The 15,372-nt window shown below is 49.6% G+C and overlaps 1 protein-coding gene across 3 annotated transcripts in view; it reads right to left on the bottom strand.

The window, feature by feature from the left end:
* LOC139750292 (uncharacterized) overlaps positions 1-15,372 on the bottom strand; it is a 737,008-nt gene that overhangs the window by 246,722 nt on the left and 474,914 nt on the right. The window contains exon 3 of one of the 3 annotated variants that reach the window (XM_071664905.1): positions 14,017-14,088. The exons of the other annotated variants lie outside the window; for them this stretch is intronic. The gene's annotated coding sequence lies outside the window, so the exon portion shown is untranslated. The remainder of the gene's footprint in view (positions 1-14,016; positions 14,089-15,372) is intronic. 3 annotated transcript variants of the gene reach the window in all.

Raw genomic sequence — 15,372 nt, 5'->3', positions numbered from 1 at the left:
TCATGACTGTGGTGATAGTGACTATGATCATGACTGTGGTGATAGTGACTATGATCATGACTGTGGTGATAGTGACTATGATCATGACTGTGGTGATGGTGACTATGATCATGACTGTGGTGATGGTGACTATGATCATGACTGTGGTGATAGTGACTATGATCATGACTGTGGTGATGGTGACTATGATCATGACTGTGGTGATAGTGACTATGATCATGACTGTGGTGATAGTGACTATGATCATGACTGTGGTGATGGTGACTATGATCATGACTGTGGTGATGGTGACTATGATCATGACTGTGGTGATGGTGACTATGGTCATGACTGTGGTGATAGTGACTATGATCATGACTGTGGTGATGGTGACTATGATCATGACTGTGGTGATAGTGACTATGATCATGACTGTGGTGATAGTGACTATGATCATGACTGTGGTGATAGTGACTATGGTCATGACTGTGGTGATGGTGACTATGATCATGACTGTGGTGATAGTGACTATGATCATGACTGTGGTGATGGTGACTATGATCATGACTGTGGTGATAGTGACTATGATCATGACTGTGGTGATAGTGACTATGATCATGACTGTGGTGATGGTGACTATGATCATGACTGTGGTGATGGTGACTATGATCATGACTGTGGTGATGGTGACTATGGTCATGACTGTGGTGATAGTGACTATGATCATGACTGTGGTGATGGTGACTATGATCATGACTGTGGTGATAGTGACTATGATCATGACTGTGGTGATAGTGACTATGATCATGACTGTGGTGATAGTGACTATGATCATGACTGTGGTGATGGTGACTATGATCATGACTGTGGTGATAGTGACTATGATCATGACTGTGGTGATAGTGACTATGATCATGACTGTGGTGATGGTGACTATGATCATGACTGTGGTGATAGTGACTATGATCATGACTGTGGTGATGGTGACTATGATCATGACTGTGGTGATGGTGACTATGATCATGACTGTGGTGATAGTGACTATGATCATGACTGTGGTGATAGTGACTATGATCATGACTGTGGTGATGGTGACTATGATCATGACTGTGGTGATGGTGACTATGATCATGACTGTGGTGATAGTGACTATGATCATGACTGTGGTGATGATGATAATGATAGTGACGGTGATGGTGGTGGTGACTGTGACTTTGGTGGCGGTGATTGTGACTGTGATGGTGGTGATAGTGATATAATGGAGGTGATGGTGACTGCGGTAGTGATCATGAAACTGATAGTGATGATGGTGATGGTGGTGGTAGCGGACGGGGGGTATACACACACACACACACACACACACACACACACACACACACACACACACACACACACACCATTACAGGTCATCTTACAATGAGATAAGACTATAAGACAAGAAACCTCACACAGATGATGAGGACTCTCGACCCAGGCGCCTCTGTCCTGTACACGTCCACGTGACCCCAACACCCCTCCCTCAGGGCGACACATCGTCGCCCTCCAGATGTAATAAAACGACACCAATTAAAAGAGCACAGTGTACATAATGAGAGAATCATACTTATGTTAATTAACAGCTGTCTCGCTAATTACCAAGCCGGTCACAAAGGTCTCTGTTGTGCGTGATCTGACGTCCAGCCTAGCCTCTCCTGGCTCGCTATGTTAACACAGACACAGGTGAAAATAAACACCTGTATTAACACAGGTGTACACTCTTGGGACAGACAAATGCATCAACACAGGTGGACACCCTAGAAACAAACACTTGTATTAACACAGGTGTACTACACTCCAGTCTAGCATATCAGTGACAGATAAGGGAACTGCGAGAGGTCACCAGTTTTATTGGTTTGTGTTACGCTCGAGGCAGGACGAAGGCTTAAGAGTGGAGACCATCGTGAACATTATACAACATTCTTCATAAAGATTATACATTCTCTACAACATTCTTCATGAAGGTTATACATTCTCTACAACATTCTTCATGAAGGTTATACATTCTCTACAACATTCTTCATGAAGGTTACACATTCTCTACATACAGTAATCACGAAGAGTCAAGTGTGCTTCATCTCTCGCTGATGATCCAACTTGCTGATCATGTAAACATGCTGGGTGGAGAACTCTCCCTGCCTCCGTAGTACACCATCCTGACCCACAAGATAACCTCATCCCCCGCCAGCTGGCGCACCCTCATGTCTCCTGACCGTGAGACATCACAGGTAGCGTCCTCTGCTCTCCACACCACACCAACCCCTCCCTCAAGAGCCCTACCTCGAGCAGGCCTCCTCCACCTAGGGCCGACGTTCCACCTCCAGCTACCCGGGGGACACGAGAAGTCCTCCGTACTCCACCTGGTGTGATGGAGAAGTCATTTCTGAAAACGAGTTCACGAGCAATCATACAGGTGGAGGAAAATACCTGTATTGACGGAGAGGAAACAAACAAGGAGGAACGCAGGTGGAACAAACACGTGTATTAACACGGGTAGAATGAACACGTGTATCAATACACGTGACAAACACCTGTATCATCACAGGCGACACAGACACGTGCATGCCACACGAAGCGGCGGCCGTGCTGGAAATGTATCCTGCAACCACTGTTGATCAAGGTGACTGACTGGCAGTAATGTCATACACATCCTACGTCATCTCTGGATCACACACACACACACACACACACACACACACACACACACACACACACACACACACACACACACACACACACACACACACACACACACACACGTAAGACTGACATACTGTTTCAGAGGGAAAAATATTCCCTGCTGTCTCACCTTACTTTTACTTCTAGATTTCATCAATAATGCCCAGGCAATAGAGTGAGGCTGTATAACTGTATCAAGACTACAACATGGCCACAACGATGCCATAAACACAGCAAGAACCATACAACTGGTACGAATACAGCAACACAACACGATCCCTGGAGGTGTGCCAACAATACAACACGGTCTTAGTGATGTGCCAGCAACACCAACATCCTAGATTGTACGAACACAATACAAAAATCCTCGTCATCACCAACAGCACAACACTCCCAGACTGTCCCAGCAACACAGGAGGATCTGTGACGGTCCCAGAAACACATAAAGACCCAATGTCGTTCCAGAAACACAGCAGGACCCAAGACTGTCCCAGCAACACACCAGGACCCAAGACCGTCCATGCAACACAACAGGACGTTTGACCGTTCCAGCAACACAGCAAAACAAGACCGTCCCAGCGATACAGCAAGAACAGTGACAGTCCCAGCAACACAGCAGGACGAGCCGTGCTATATACACAGGTGCAGCTGTAGGGTGTCTGGGCCTTCCTCACATCTGCCACCTGGCCGGCTGTCGGTAAAATAACGGCGATCCAGATAATAGGAGGACGTTATCGCCAGGAAGGTTCGGCTGTGACGTCACCGGCCAACTTCTGGTCCGGTCGATGGCAGGGACATATCCGGTTTCCGGCGTGGCAGGACAGGAGGAAGGCAACAGAAGAGAAAAGGAAATCAAAACTGTGGAACAGCGAGGAGAAATGGAAAAGACGACAGAAAACCGCCCTAAAATATACTCGAAATTTACTATCGTCTACAAGACTATACTTCATACTGTGTACATAGACGAAGCGCTACCGGACTCTGCCCGCTCGTGTATACGTGCGTTCCCGGACTCCGCCTGCCTGAGGTTACGTCGCGAGTGAAAAGCCACCTCCGGCGAGGTTGCACCACCGGGAGTACCGTCTCGTCGGAAGACTTCTCACTCCAAAGGAGTCCATCCTTCTCCTGCTGCTGAATGCAGAGCAGCCTTGAAGCTGCGAGAACCCATACAGGAAGGGTGCCTGGGGTTATACTACTACAACTACTACTACTACTACTACTACTAATAATAATAATAATAATAATAATAATAATAATAATAATAATGATAATAATAATACTAGCGTTCCTGTGATAGCGTTGTTGAAGGGTCCACAACAGGGTACCGGTAGGTGGAGACAAGGATACAGTGAACAACAGGTACAGCACATCAACACACATTACACTCACTCTTTCATATAACAGCTTACACCTGACCCTACCGACTCCAGCAACGTCACTCAATTTCACACTCAGGCTTCTTACTGTGCGAACACAGTCAGCCACGACCTGTATAAGGTGAAAGCACGACAATACACACTCCACTGAGTGCGTCAGTCTCCGGGTGGAAAGTGCGTTTAATGAGGATACGGAACCATGAAACCTGCACGAAATAAAGCCTTGAGTGCGGCGGTGAGGAGCAGATGTGTGTGTGTGTGTGTGTGTGTGTGTGTGTGTGTGTTTGTGTGTGTGTGTCTGTGTGTGTGTGTGTGTGTGTGTGTGTGTGTGTGTGTGTGTGTGTGTGTGTGTGTGTGAGCTGGGCTGGCTGGCTGGCTGTGTGTGGGAGCACAGAGCGTGGGAAAGAGACATGCATCTCCTGATGTTATCAGATAAAGAAAAAAAGAATGATGGAGATAATGATGTTTTCCCCACACTTGATGCCAGGGGAGCGTGGAGGAGCAGAGTCAACTGCTGATACTGGGACACAAGAAGAAGAAAAAGAGCAGATATATGTGATAGGACCCGAGTCATCACTGGTCCTATATATAACCTTGACCTTTACATTATACGTCACACGGGACAAAGAGGGAGGGGGTGTTGGGGTAGAGAAGGAGGAGGAGGGAGGGGGCGGGGTTACATCCCCAGAGAGTGTAATGACAATTAGAATGAGATTCAGAATCGTTGGCTCACCACCAGTATGTAAGGACTCGTGATGTCAGAGTGAGCGACCGATTAAATCATACATGACACGACGCATCGCGTGTGAGCAAGGAAGTCTTACACGCAGCATAAGCAGCAAGGAGACAGCCTGGCAGGATCCTACTGAACATACACACACGCGCGCACGGTCCCCTTACATCTTGCTGCCGCCTCGGATTCTGTATTGAGACCCCGGTGTATACATGTGTTTACGGGGGAGTGAATGTATTCATTGTGTTTAATGTATAGTGTGGACCAGTATCTGTCTGTGTATGTTATGGTCTCCCTGGGGCGGGATGACCCTGTACATGTATATACTGTCCTTGTCGATACAAGGGAGGGACGAGGGAAGTGTCTGCTGCAGAGATGCAGGATACATACATATACTTTATGCTCCTCCAGTGTGACATGATAGGTATCAAGCCTGATGAAGCTTGCAGTTCCTCAGCTCTCGATGTCAGGAACCAGTTGTACAAGGCCGCAGGCCACCTATAACCCCAGCCATGAACAACCCCAGATGCTGGGACCCCGCGGGGACGCCTGGGGAGCCTGGCTGTGTATGTATGGGAAGAGGAATCCGCACAGTTCCGTCAGGCAGGATCCTCCAGGTCGGCCACTGACTGTGGGCGGGGGAGAGGACTTACAGTGTGCCACACGACAGACTCCCTCATGTGGTATCGTCCAGAGACGAGCTCTCGTACAAGCCTCCTCTTTCCTCTCCCCGCTCGGGTCCTGAAGACTCGATCTTGCTACCGTGCAGGTTATGGAAGCACCACTCCCCCGTCCACGTCATCTCGCGCTATCTGGTCTACCGTCAGATCCCTCTCGACTATATTAGCTAATGCCATGTTATCTTGTCCTACTTCAGCTCGCGGTGTTCCCCACCTCTCTCTCTCTCTCTCTCTCTCTCTCTCTCTCTCTCTCTCTCTCTCTCTCTCTCTCTCTCTCTCATCACACGCCAGGAGGGTCGTGACGCGGTGAGTTGCGCGCGTTCTCTAGTCCCCTCGAATTACATCCTCCGTCAGCGTCACAGGAGACCTAACGGTCACCACCGTCAGGTACGGTCTGGTAGTTTATGTCGGCTGCTCGGTCAGCAGCCGACCCTACTCGGCAGGTGGGCAGGGGCTCCAGTTCGTCCGGCTCCCCTGCAGGGAGGACCACGACGTCCACGCCAACAGACGCTGCAGGCTACGTGAGGCAACTCCTGCTGGTGAGAGTCTTTCTAAAGAGTCTCTGGCGTCCACATGATTTGTTATCATCGTAAAACTTGGTCGCACACGAGAAGCCGTGTGAATGAAGACGTCTGACCTAGTCTGCCTGGCCCCAGTGTCTCTTGAGACTTCATATACATATAAGAAAAAAGATATACACATTCCTCATTACCGCAGATACTTCAAGTATCCAGATAGAAAGATATTACACGTTACACATTAACCTCATCTTCCTTCACTTCTTCAACAGCCAATGTCATGATGAAGCCAGTTCCGACTAGACACAACAGCGAAGGATAACGTGAACACTAAGTTTCCCCACGTACCTTATCCTCAACTTTCGAAAAATTTCCCCTTGACCTTTGTTAAAATGAGAAGCGAACACCATCATCATTATAATGGCCGGAACATCAATGCCCCACGTTGTAATATTCAAATTTGTATCAGAGCCAGACAAAATGTGAAAGATTTCGTGTCTACATTTGCATATCGTTATTCTTGTTTAACTTATATACATCCTTCTTTTACCGTCTATTCATTTCTGCAGTTATTTTGATGGACATTATCAACATCATTTCCGTTTTTTTTTCCCCTCTGAGAAACAGTGTGTTTCTTCATGATCGTCTTCGTACAACATCATCACATTCCTTTCTATCATCATCATTATCATCATATAATCATCATAATTAACATAATCGTACTCATCACCAGGCTCTTCGTCACCTTGATCACCGTCATTAGCCTACAGATGACCACTATCATCTTCACTATTCTCATCCACCACTATCATCTTCACTATTCTCATCCACCGTGTCATCCTCACTATCAATTTTTATTCCACGTATCATTAAGCTTACAGGTCATCAAGCCTACAGGTCTGAGAGTCGCTAAGTCATGAAGCATACAGGTCCCCAACACTACAGGTCATCGAGCCTAAAAGTCCCCAACCCTACAGGTCACTGAACCTTAAAATTCCCAACCCGGCAGGTCATTGAGCCTTAATGTCCTCAACCCTACAGGTCATCGAGCCAACGGGTCGTCGAACCTACAGGTCGTTGAACCTACAAGTCATCGAGCCCACAAGTCTACCTCTTATCTTTACAAATCTAAGACTATTAACCCACTTCGGTATTTCTGTTATCCCTTTTTTTTTTTATTTTTGAAGACGTATAAAGTCTTCATTTCCAGATTATCACGGTCTGAGCATCCTGGGCAAATGACGCTTCACACCTGTTCCAGTTCTGGCTTCGGGAGGGAGTGGCTCCAGAGCCAACAGTTCTCCTGCTTCCAAATTCCAATTGTTTATATGTCAGGTCACCTTACTTCCAAGTCTGCGCTTTCCAGATTCCAAGTTTCTCAACCTTCATTCCAAGGGATGAGTTCCAGGCTCCAAGTTATGGATCCCCAATTCCAATTTCCTAGTTTCTGTTTCCAAGATCCTGGATCCCGATTTCCAGCGAAGTTCCAGATTTCGGGTTTCAAGACCCCAGTCCAGACATGGGTTCCAAGCAGGAAACTTCCAGGAGTGCAATGGCAGCAGCACACGGGGATGCAGCCTTCTCCTTCCTTCGCTTGGTTCCCTCGGCCATAATAGCTTTCTTCTTTAAGCCTCTTGTATAACACGCCAATAAGAGAGAAATAAAACATCCTGGGGAAGGAGGGCGAGGAGGAGGAGGTGGGTAGGGTGCTGGTGGAAGGAGTGGTGGGAGAGGGGATGAGGGAGGATTAGGGGAAGAGGGAGGTGGGAGGAAAAGGGAAGGGAAGACAGCTAGGAAAGAATGAGGACGATTCCAGAGATAACGGGGCTAATATCACCCACCCACACACACACACACACACCGACACACACGGCCCTATCACCTTCCTGGGGGGAAGGAGGGGGCATCATTTTTCTGGGGACTAGAGGGTCATTAGTTTCTTAGGGGGAGGGGGGGCCATTACTTTCCTGGGGGAGGAAAACCATCAGTTTCCTGGGGAGCTGGAGGACCATCAGTTTCGGGGGGAATGGAGGGTGATCAGTTTTCTGGGTGGGGGTGGGGGAAAATGTTTCGACTGGGAGCTCTCCTGTACGCTACGGTCTTCCCGTTATCGAATGTTCGTCTTTCCTGGGTAATCATCTGTGTCAGGAACCCTCCAGCGTCAGGTATCTGTGTCAGGATCCCTCCAGCGTCAGGTGTCTATGTCAGGATCCCCAAGTATCAGGTGTCTGTGTCTAGGCCCTTCAGTGTCAAGTGTCTGTGTCACGGACCCTCCAGTGCCAATTGTCTGTGTTTCGGGGCTCTCCAGTGCCAAGTATCTGTGTGTTGGGGCCCCCTAGTGCAAATTATCTGTGTTGGGGCCCTCCAGTGTCAAGTATCTGTAATGGGGGCTCACCAGTGCCAGGAATTTCTGTGCTGGGGCCCCTCTAGTGCCAAACATCCACAACACCACAGAACTATCAGGGGATAAAAGGCTAGGCATGTAACCTACTCATTCATTTACTATACGATTCCCCTTTTTCTTCAACTGTGGAACATCAGTGGCACTGAATGACTACGATAAGTATTTCTTTATTTCTGTGTCTTTCACTATCGATGAAACGCTATGTTTCTGTCTCTCTCACAAGTAATACAGCCGATGGAAGCGGGTATGACTGGATATTGTCGTAGTACAATTGTATGATGAACGTTTGAAATATTGAAACTAATTTCGAATCTTGCATGAACATGCACAGATGTACCAGGGGGAGTGCTTCGCTCAGTGATTGGGACTCGTCCTCTCACAACAGTGCCGACAGGCTTGTGAGAGTACCAGGAGAGCCATCAGTAACAGCAGTGCCACAGTGAAACTCCACCACGAAGGGTTGGGTGGGACTGAGCACGGGAGGTCGGTCAATGCCACGCATCCACCGATTCACTTGACCTCCTCCACCCTCTTGGCACTATCCACACCCAGCTACTCACCTCCACGCTCCCCCAACTCCCCTCCCCTCCTCCCCGAGTGGTCTTCTCAGTAAATAAACTCCGGCTGAATCCAATTAGCGAGCGGACGCCTCCGGAGACTTAGCAACGCCTCGCTACATTAACCACAGAAAAGTTGGAACATAAGGTCCTGGGCGTGAGATGGCGCGGCGGAGGTCTCTTGTCTATAGCCGCTCACCCGCCGGACCCCGTGACTGCTGGGAAGTTATCCTCCTTTGAGTGCATGGCTGAGATTGAGGGCCTCTGTGAGGACGTACTGTCCTGAGGGCACGGCTGAGATTGGGGCCCCCCGTGAGGACGTACTGTCCTGAGGGCAAGGCTGAGATTGGGGCCCCCCGTGAGGACGTACTGTCCCGAGGGCACGGCTGAGGTTGGGGCCCCCCGTGAGGACGTACTGTCCCGAGGGCACGGCTGAGATTGGGGCCCCCCGTGAGGACGTACTGTCCTGAGTGCACGGCTGAGGCCAGGGCCAGCAAACGAGGGTGTCATGAAAACCCAGGTCCTCAACACCTAAGGTCAGGTGAGGGAGGTTTAGTTTCTCAGATCAGACGTCATCCATACTCGAACCCACCAGGAGGTCGGTCGCCGCCGCCTGGAGGAGGAGGAGGAGGATGCAGAAGAGCTGTACCTCACACTTCAGCGTCGTCCTCACACCAGCACCACGAGACACACCGTAACACGACCCGCAAATCATTACCGCTGTCTATGTCAGGTTTACCCAACGATGATACGCAAACCACCACTCTATTCTTTCGTTCCCGCAATATTCCTCCTCTATTCCTCGTTCCTACAATATTCCTCCTCTGTACTTCGTTTCTGCAAAATTCATTCTCTGATCTTCGTTCCTGCAATACACCTTCTGATATCTTCGTTCCTCCAATATTCCTCCTGATATCTTCGTCCCGGCAATATTCTTCTTCTGATCTTCGTTCCTGCAATATTCCTCATCAGAGTTTCGCTCTTGCAATAATCCTCTCCACTGTATTTCGTCTCTGCAATATTCCTCCTCTGAACTTTGTTCCTATAGTATTCCTCCTCTATATTGATACTTCCAAACTACGAGAGAATCTTGCTCTTTTATGCTTTCGTGCCTCTGTGACCCTTCAGAGCTTTGACTTAGTTCGCGTGTCAAGTTCAGACCCACAGGTCAGCTCTCATGTCACGTGTGCCCCAGGTCAGCTCTCATGCCACGTTGTGCCCCAGGTCAGCTCTTATGACATGTTCAGTGCCCCAGGTCAGCCCTCGTGACACGTTCAGTGCCTCAGGTCAGCTCTCATGCCACGTTCAGTGCCCCAGGTCAGCCCTCGTGACACGTTCAGTGCCCCAGGTCAGCCCTCATGACATGTTCAGTGCCCCAGGTCAGCTTTTAAGGCACGTTCAGTGTCCCGGGTCAGCCCCACGACACGTCCAGTGTCCCGGGTCAGCCCCACGACACGTCCAGTGCCCCGGGTCAGCCCCACGACACGTCCAGTGCCCCGGGTCAGCCCCACGACACGTCCAGTGCCCCGGGTCAGCCCCACGACACGTCCAGTGTCCCGGGTCAGCTAAATCTTGCGGCTGCAGCTGGGTCGGACCTGGTCTTCCTGTGAGCAACTTTTTCAATAGTGAAAAGTGGTATCACGACACCACAGCGGCAATATGGACGGTAGGAAAGAATACACTCCAGCCAGGAGGAAGGGCTCAGGAGGAGGAGGAGGAGGAGGATGCAGATAAACCGCAGAAGGAGGAGGAGGAAGGGGAGAGGATGAAGAAGAGGAGGAGGAAGCACAGCGGAGGTCATGGAGGTAAAGAAAGATTGAGAGAATGAACAATGAAATATCTAATACATATAAACAGAGCGAAGGAGAGAGAGAGAGAGAGAGAGAGAGAGAGAGAGAGAGAGAGAGAGAGAGAGAGAGAGAGAGAGAGAGAGAGAGACTCAGCGGGCTACAGTTGTGAGCGACGTTGTCTGTATTAAACTCATGTGATCACCACAACTTTATCAAACTGCCGATCTCTTCCTGGGGCGGGCGCCGCACCTGCGTCCAGAAACGCATCAAACTGCCGATCGTTCCGTGGGATCTTCACTAAGTATATGAATTTGCCTAAATCGCCCACCGATGTCTCAGCCGCTTTCATAAAACTGCTCAAACTGGCGAGTGGAAGCAGACCCGCTGCACCTGGGAGTATCAAAACAGCCTAAACTGCTGAGTGGTCACCAAGGTGGCCGCATCTGGTGTGTAAATTTACCTAAACTGCTGAGCAGTTTACAAGGAGGCCGCATCTGCTGTCTACAACCGCCTCTACTGGGGCGGGGCGGGGCGGGGCGGGGCGTGTGGTCGCAGTCCCCTGCCCCGCAGTATCCCCGGCCGCCTCCACACACCCCGTCATGCCTCCCGTTTCAACCCACATTTTCTGAAGTTCTCCCCTTATACCCTCCTCATCCTCAACATTTCATCATTATTCTCAACATTTCGTTCGTAAAAATCACATTTTTTTTTTCTTTACATTCTTCACCATACGTCGGGTGGCTGGCGACCACCTCCTCCCTGCCACCCGGCAGGAGACGACGAAGATGTTGGAGGGCAAGGACGAGCGACTCGTCCTGACCCACGTTCTCCAGGAAGGTGAGTGGGAGAGCCACAGTGAGGTCGAGCAATACATGTGCCCCAGCAGCGGCTCCTCCCTCACTCCATCACACACACACACACACACACACACACACACACAAAGCTAACTTGCCACAAATTCTGAGTTTCCTCCTGAGAGCCTCGGGGGATGTGGGAGCAGACAGTGTCATGGCTCATGCAGCCTCATAACCCTCATATCTCTCTCTCTCTCTCTCTCTCTCTCTCTCTCTCTCTCTCTCTCTCTCTCTCTCTCTCTCTCTCTCTCTCCCCGTAATTTATTAGTCTCCGTCGAGCCTCACATTCTCTCTTTCCCACCCTCCTCCGTCGGTCCGTCCGTCACCCTCCAGTCCCGTCCGTCTCGCGGCCTCCGTCACGCCAAGAATGCCGGGCATCCGCAGGGGGTCGTGCCGGGCTGGTCACGGGCGCCCGTCCCCTCCCTCCTGACCGCCCTGGTGGCTGGGGGGGAGGGAGGAAGGGGGGAAGGGGAGGGATGAAAGCGAAGGAGGGAGGGGGGAAGCTACAGAGGGTAGGGTGGCCAGGTGGGGGAAGATAGGGGATGAAGTGAGTCCCCTACCCAGCAGCACCTACTACCATAACCTCCTTACAGCGATAGTGAGGAGTGGGAACTGTAAGGCACGCAGGTATATGTGTATGGAGAGAGAGAGAGAGAGAGAGAGAGAGAGAGAGAGAGAGAGAGAGAGAGAGAGAGAGAGAGAGAGAGAGAGAGAGAGAGAGAGAGAGAGTGTGTGTGTGTGTGTGTGTCCTCTTAAAAGCTTTGGTAATGTCGGCTGTGATATTCCTGGACACGACGGCTAGCGACACATCCCCTGAGACTCGGGGTATCCAGACACACACACACACACACACAGCGGTACACCCACCACCACACCACCATGCTCGCGCGCATAACATTATCATGGCTCTGACCTTGGTCGACTTCATCAAAACTTTCAGTCCAGTTACCCACCATATGATCACCAAGAAAGCCATCAACCTTAGCCCGGGTTGAATTCTCACTCCATGGCTCGCAGACAGACGTCCTTGGTGAGTGTTGTCAGTCAGGTCTTATGTTTCCGTAGGGGCCACCTGCATCCTGCAGACTCTCTCACCTGCGGCGTCCCACAGGACACAAGGATGAGGACCATCTGTGCGCCCTTGTACACGATGCCCTGATGGCCCTAAGGGCTCCACGGAAATACGCTGACGTCGATACCACGAGTGCCAGCGTTGGGACCAGGTCTCCCGACTACAGTATCGCCCTCTAGAATACCCTCAACAGCCCACACTACTACACCATCATGACCCAGGTCATCCCCAGCACGTCACGCTTGGCCTTCAGTCACGACTCATCTCCTAGTGTCTCACTAGGAACCAGTCCACTCTGGGTCACACCAGGCGATAATTCTTACTAGGAACCAGTCCACTCTGGGTCACACCAGGCGATAATTCTTACTAGGAACCAGTCCACTCTGGGTCACACCAGGCGATAATTCTTACTAGGAACCAGTCCACTCTGGGTCACACCAGGCGATAATTCTTACTAGGAACCAGTCCACTTTGGGTCACACCAGGCGATTTTTCAAGTTAGAATGAAATCGTCAACCATTGTGTTTGTTCTACGTCGACTGAAGACATCTGGAATCCCTACACCTACACTCGAAATCATCTACGTCACTCCGACTCCCACACCTCCCCCGGCCTGCTCCTCCTTCACATACAACGTGGGCTACAAGAACAGGTGCAGCGGAGGGCATACAAGAGCATCCCCCTCGGCCCCTCCAGCACCACCTATCATAAGACGTAAGCTCATAATGCTGGTGCTCCGGATCTTAACGAACCATAACCTGGACCTCATCCAAAAGTCCGAGGAGAAAAGCTGCGGCACCGTCCACGCCACCGTCTCCTCCTGCCATACATGATCCCTCGTCCACCAGTGTCAGGTCGACACCACAATCACATCGAGCCCATCCAACCAAGGACGTATATCAGTTTGGTAGACTTTGTATAGCGCTATAACCTAATGGCTATTCAGAGCTTCTGAGTTACTATAGATCTCTATACAAGGACAGCTCCCATCCACGCCACTGTCAACACCATCGATAATCAGTCGACTCCCGTCTGGACACGTGTAACCATCGTATTATCCTTCCCCCCTTTATACTGTCCCCCTGACATTACTGTGTGCTTCTTTCCCCTGCATGTCTCCAGCCATTAGCAGCAGTTTATTATCATCAATAATCATCATTCAGTATCATTACACATGTTATCAGTACACCCTACACTGTTCACACAAGCACCACCAAATAATACACAGACCAGGAGAGCACAACAGACACACAACAATGTCGGAGGCTCCCGCCACACACCCACGTCACGTCACTGGCGGTCTGCAATATAGACCCCTTTATACCTCAATGTACTCACACATAGTCACGCCGGAGGTGAAGCAGGAGGAGAAGGAGCTCCTCCCCCCTGACGAAGTGCTCAGCACTGTACCTGCAGGAGACAAGAGAATAAGACACGTTATACAGTGGGTAACACAGGCAGGTTGTGGTGTCAAATGTTCCACAGGTACTTAATAGATACATCAGTGTGATGATTCACGTTTACCAAACTCTCTCTCTCTCTCTCTCTCTCTCTCTCTCTCTCTCTCTCTCTCTCTCTCTCTCTCTCTCTCTCTCTCCCTCTCTGTTCCTCTCTATATGGCTTGTAACATAGACAAACAAACACATGTGCACATATCTATAAAGATACACACACAAAATCAAATACAAACACACACACACACATTTGAACACACACACACAAAAAAAATCTACATGAAAGACACACACGATCCTACACAAAAACATGTACACACGGAAACACACGCATACACACACCAGCAAACATAAACAGAGGGACGTGGGAGTCGACACCGTCCCTAACCTGTCGCCAGAGTCCCACATAAGGAGGGCAGTACAGGAGACGAACTGTCTGCTGGTCAATATTAGAACAGCGAGGAGCAAGTGTATGGATAAGGCAATGTTGAGGAAAGTGTTCGTACCCGAGAGTGGACTGCATGCAACTAAGATATGCTTCTGCAGTTTGTTCACCTCACCTGCAGGAGGACAAAGAGCTTACTGAGGTCCACATGAGGACAACAAAGATGGTGACAAAATTAAGGGGGGGCTGTGTTTACAGGGAAAGGCTGGAGGCCTTGTGAATCTGCCCACCAAGAGAGAGAGAAGAGTGAGGCGTGACCTGATCACAAACTGTAAGTTTTCAAACCAGCTCGATTACAGACAGTGAATTGTTCTTCGAAATACGCTAGACGAGAACCACAAGGGACCATAACATGCAATTTAAGAAGAATGTTGTTAACGAAGTTGTAAAGAAACCTTCATCTATACAGCATGAGAATAATGGTTGAATGGGATATAGTGAGTTACGAGATGGTGAATATGGAGAGCATACTGATTATAAAGTCACGTGTTGGCAGGCAATGGTCCAGAGACGGGGCACCACGAGTGTAGATCTCCCTTCCCTTACAGTGCATATAGGTAATTAATCACATAGACACATAAATACATATACATATATGTACATCTGTAACACAAAAACATAAAAAAAAACATACAAACACTTACGCAAGCGAAAGCACATAAACACACAAATAAAAATATACACATGCAAAGAAATATATACACACAAAACGGTAAGCTAAAAGACACACACACACACACACACACAGACACAGACACACACACACACACACACACACACACAGACACACACACA

This window comes from Panulirus ornatus, chromosome 9 (assembly GCF_036320965.1).
Source record: "Panulirus ornatus isolate Po-2019 chromosome 9, ASM3632096v1, whole genome shotgun sequence".
Lineage (NCBI taxonomy): Eukaryota > Metazoa > Arthropoda > Malacostraca > Decapoda > Palinuridae > Panulirus > Panulirus ornatus.
Note: the sequence above shows the minus strand (reverse complement) of the source record. Positions and strands in the feature narration are given on the sequence as shown.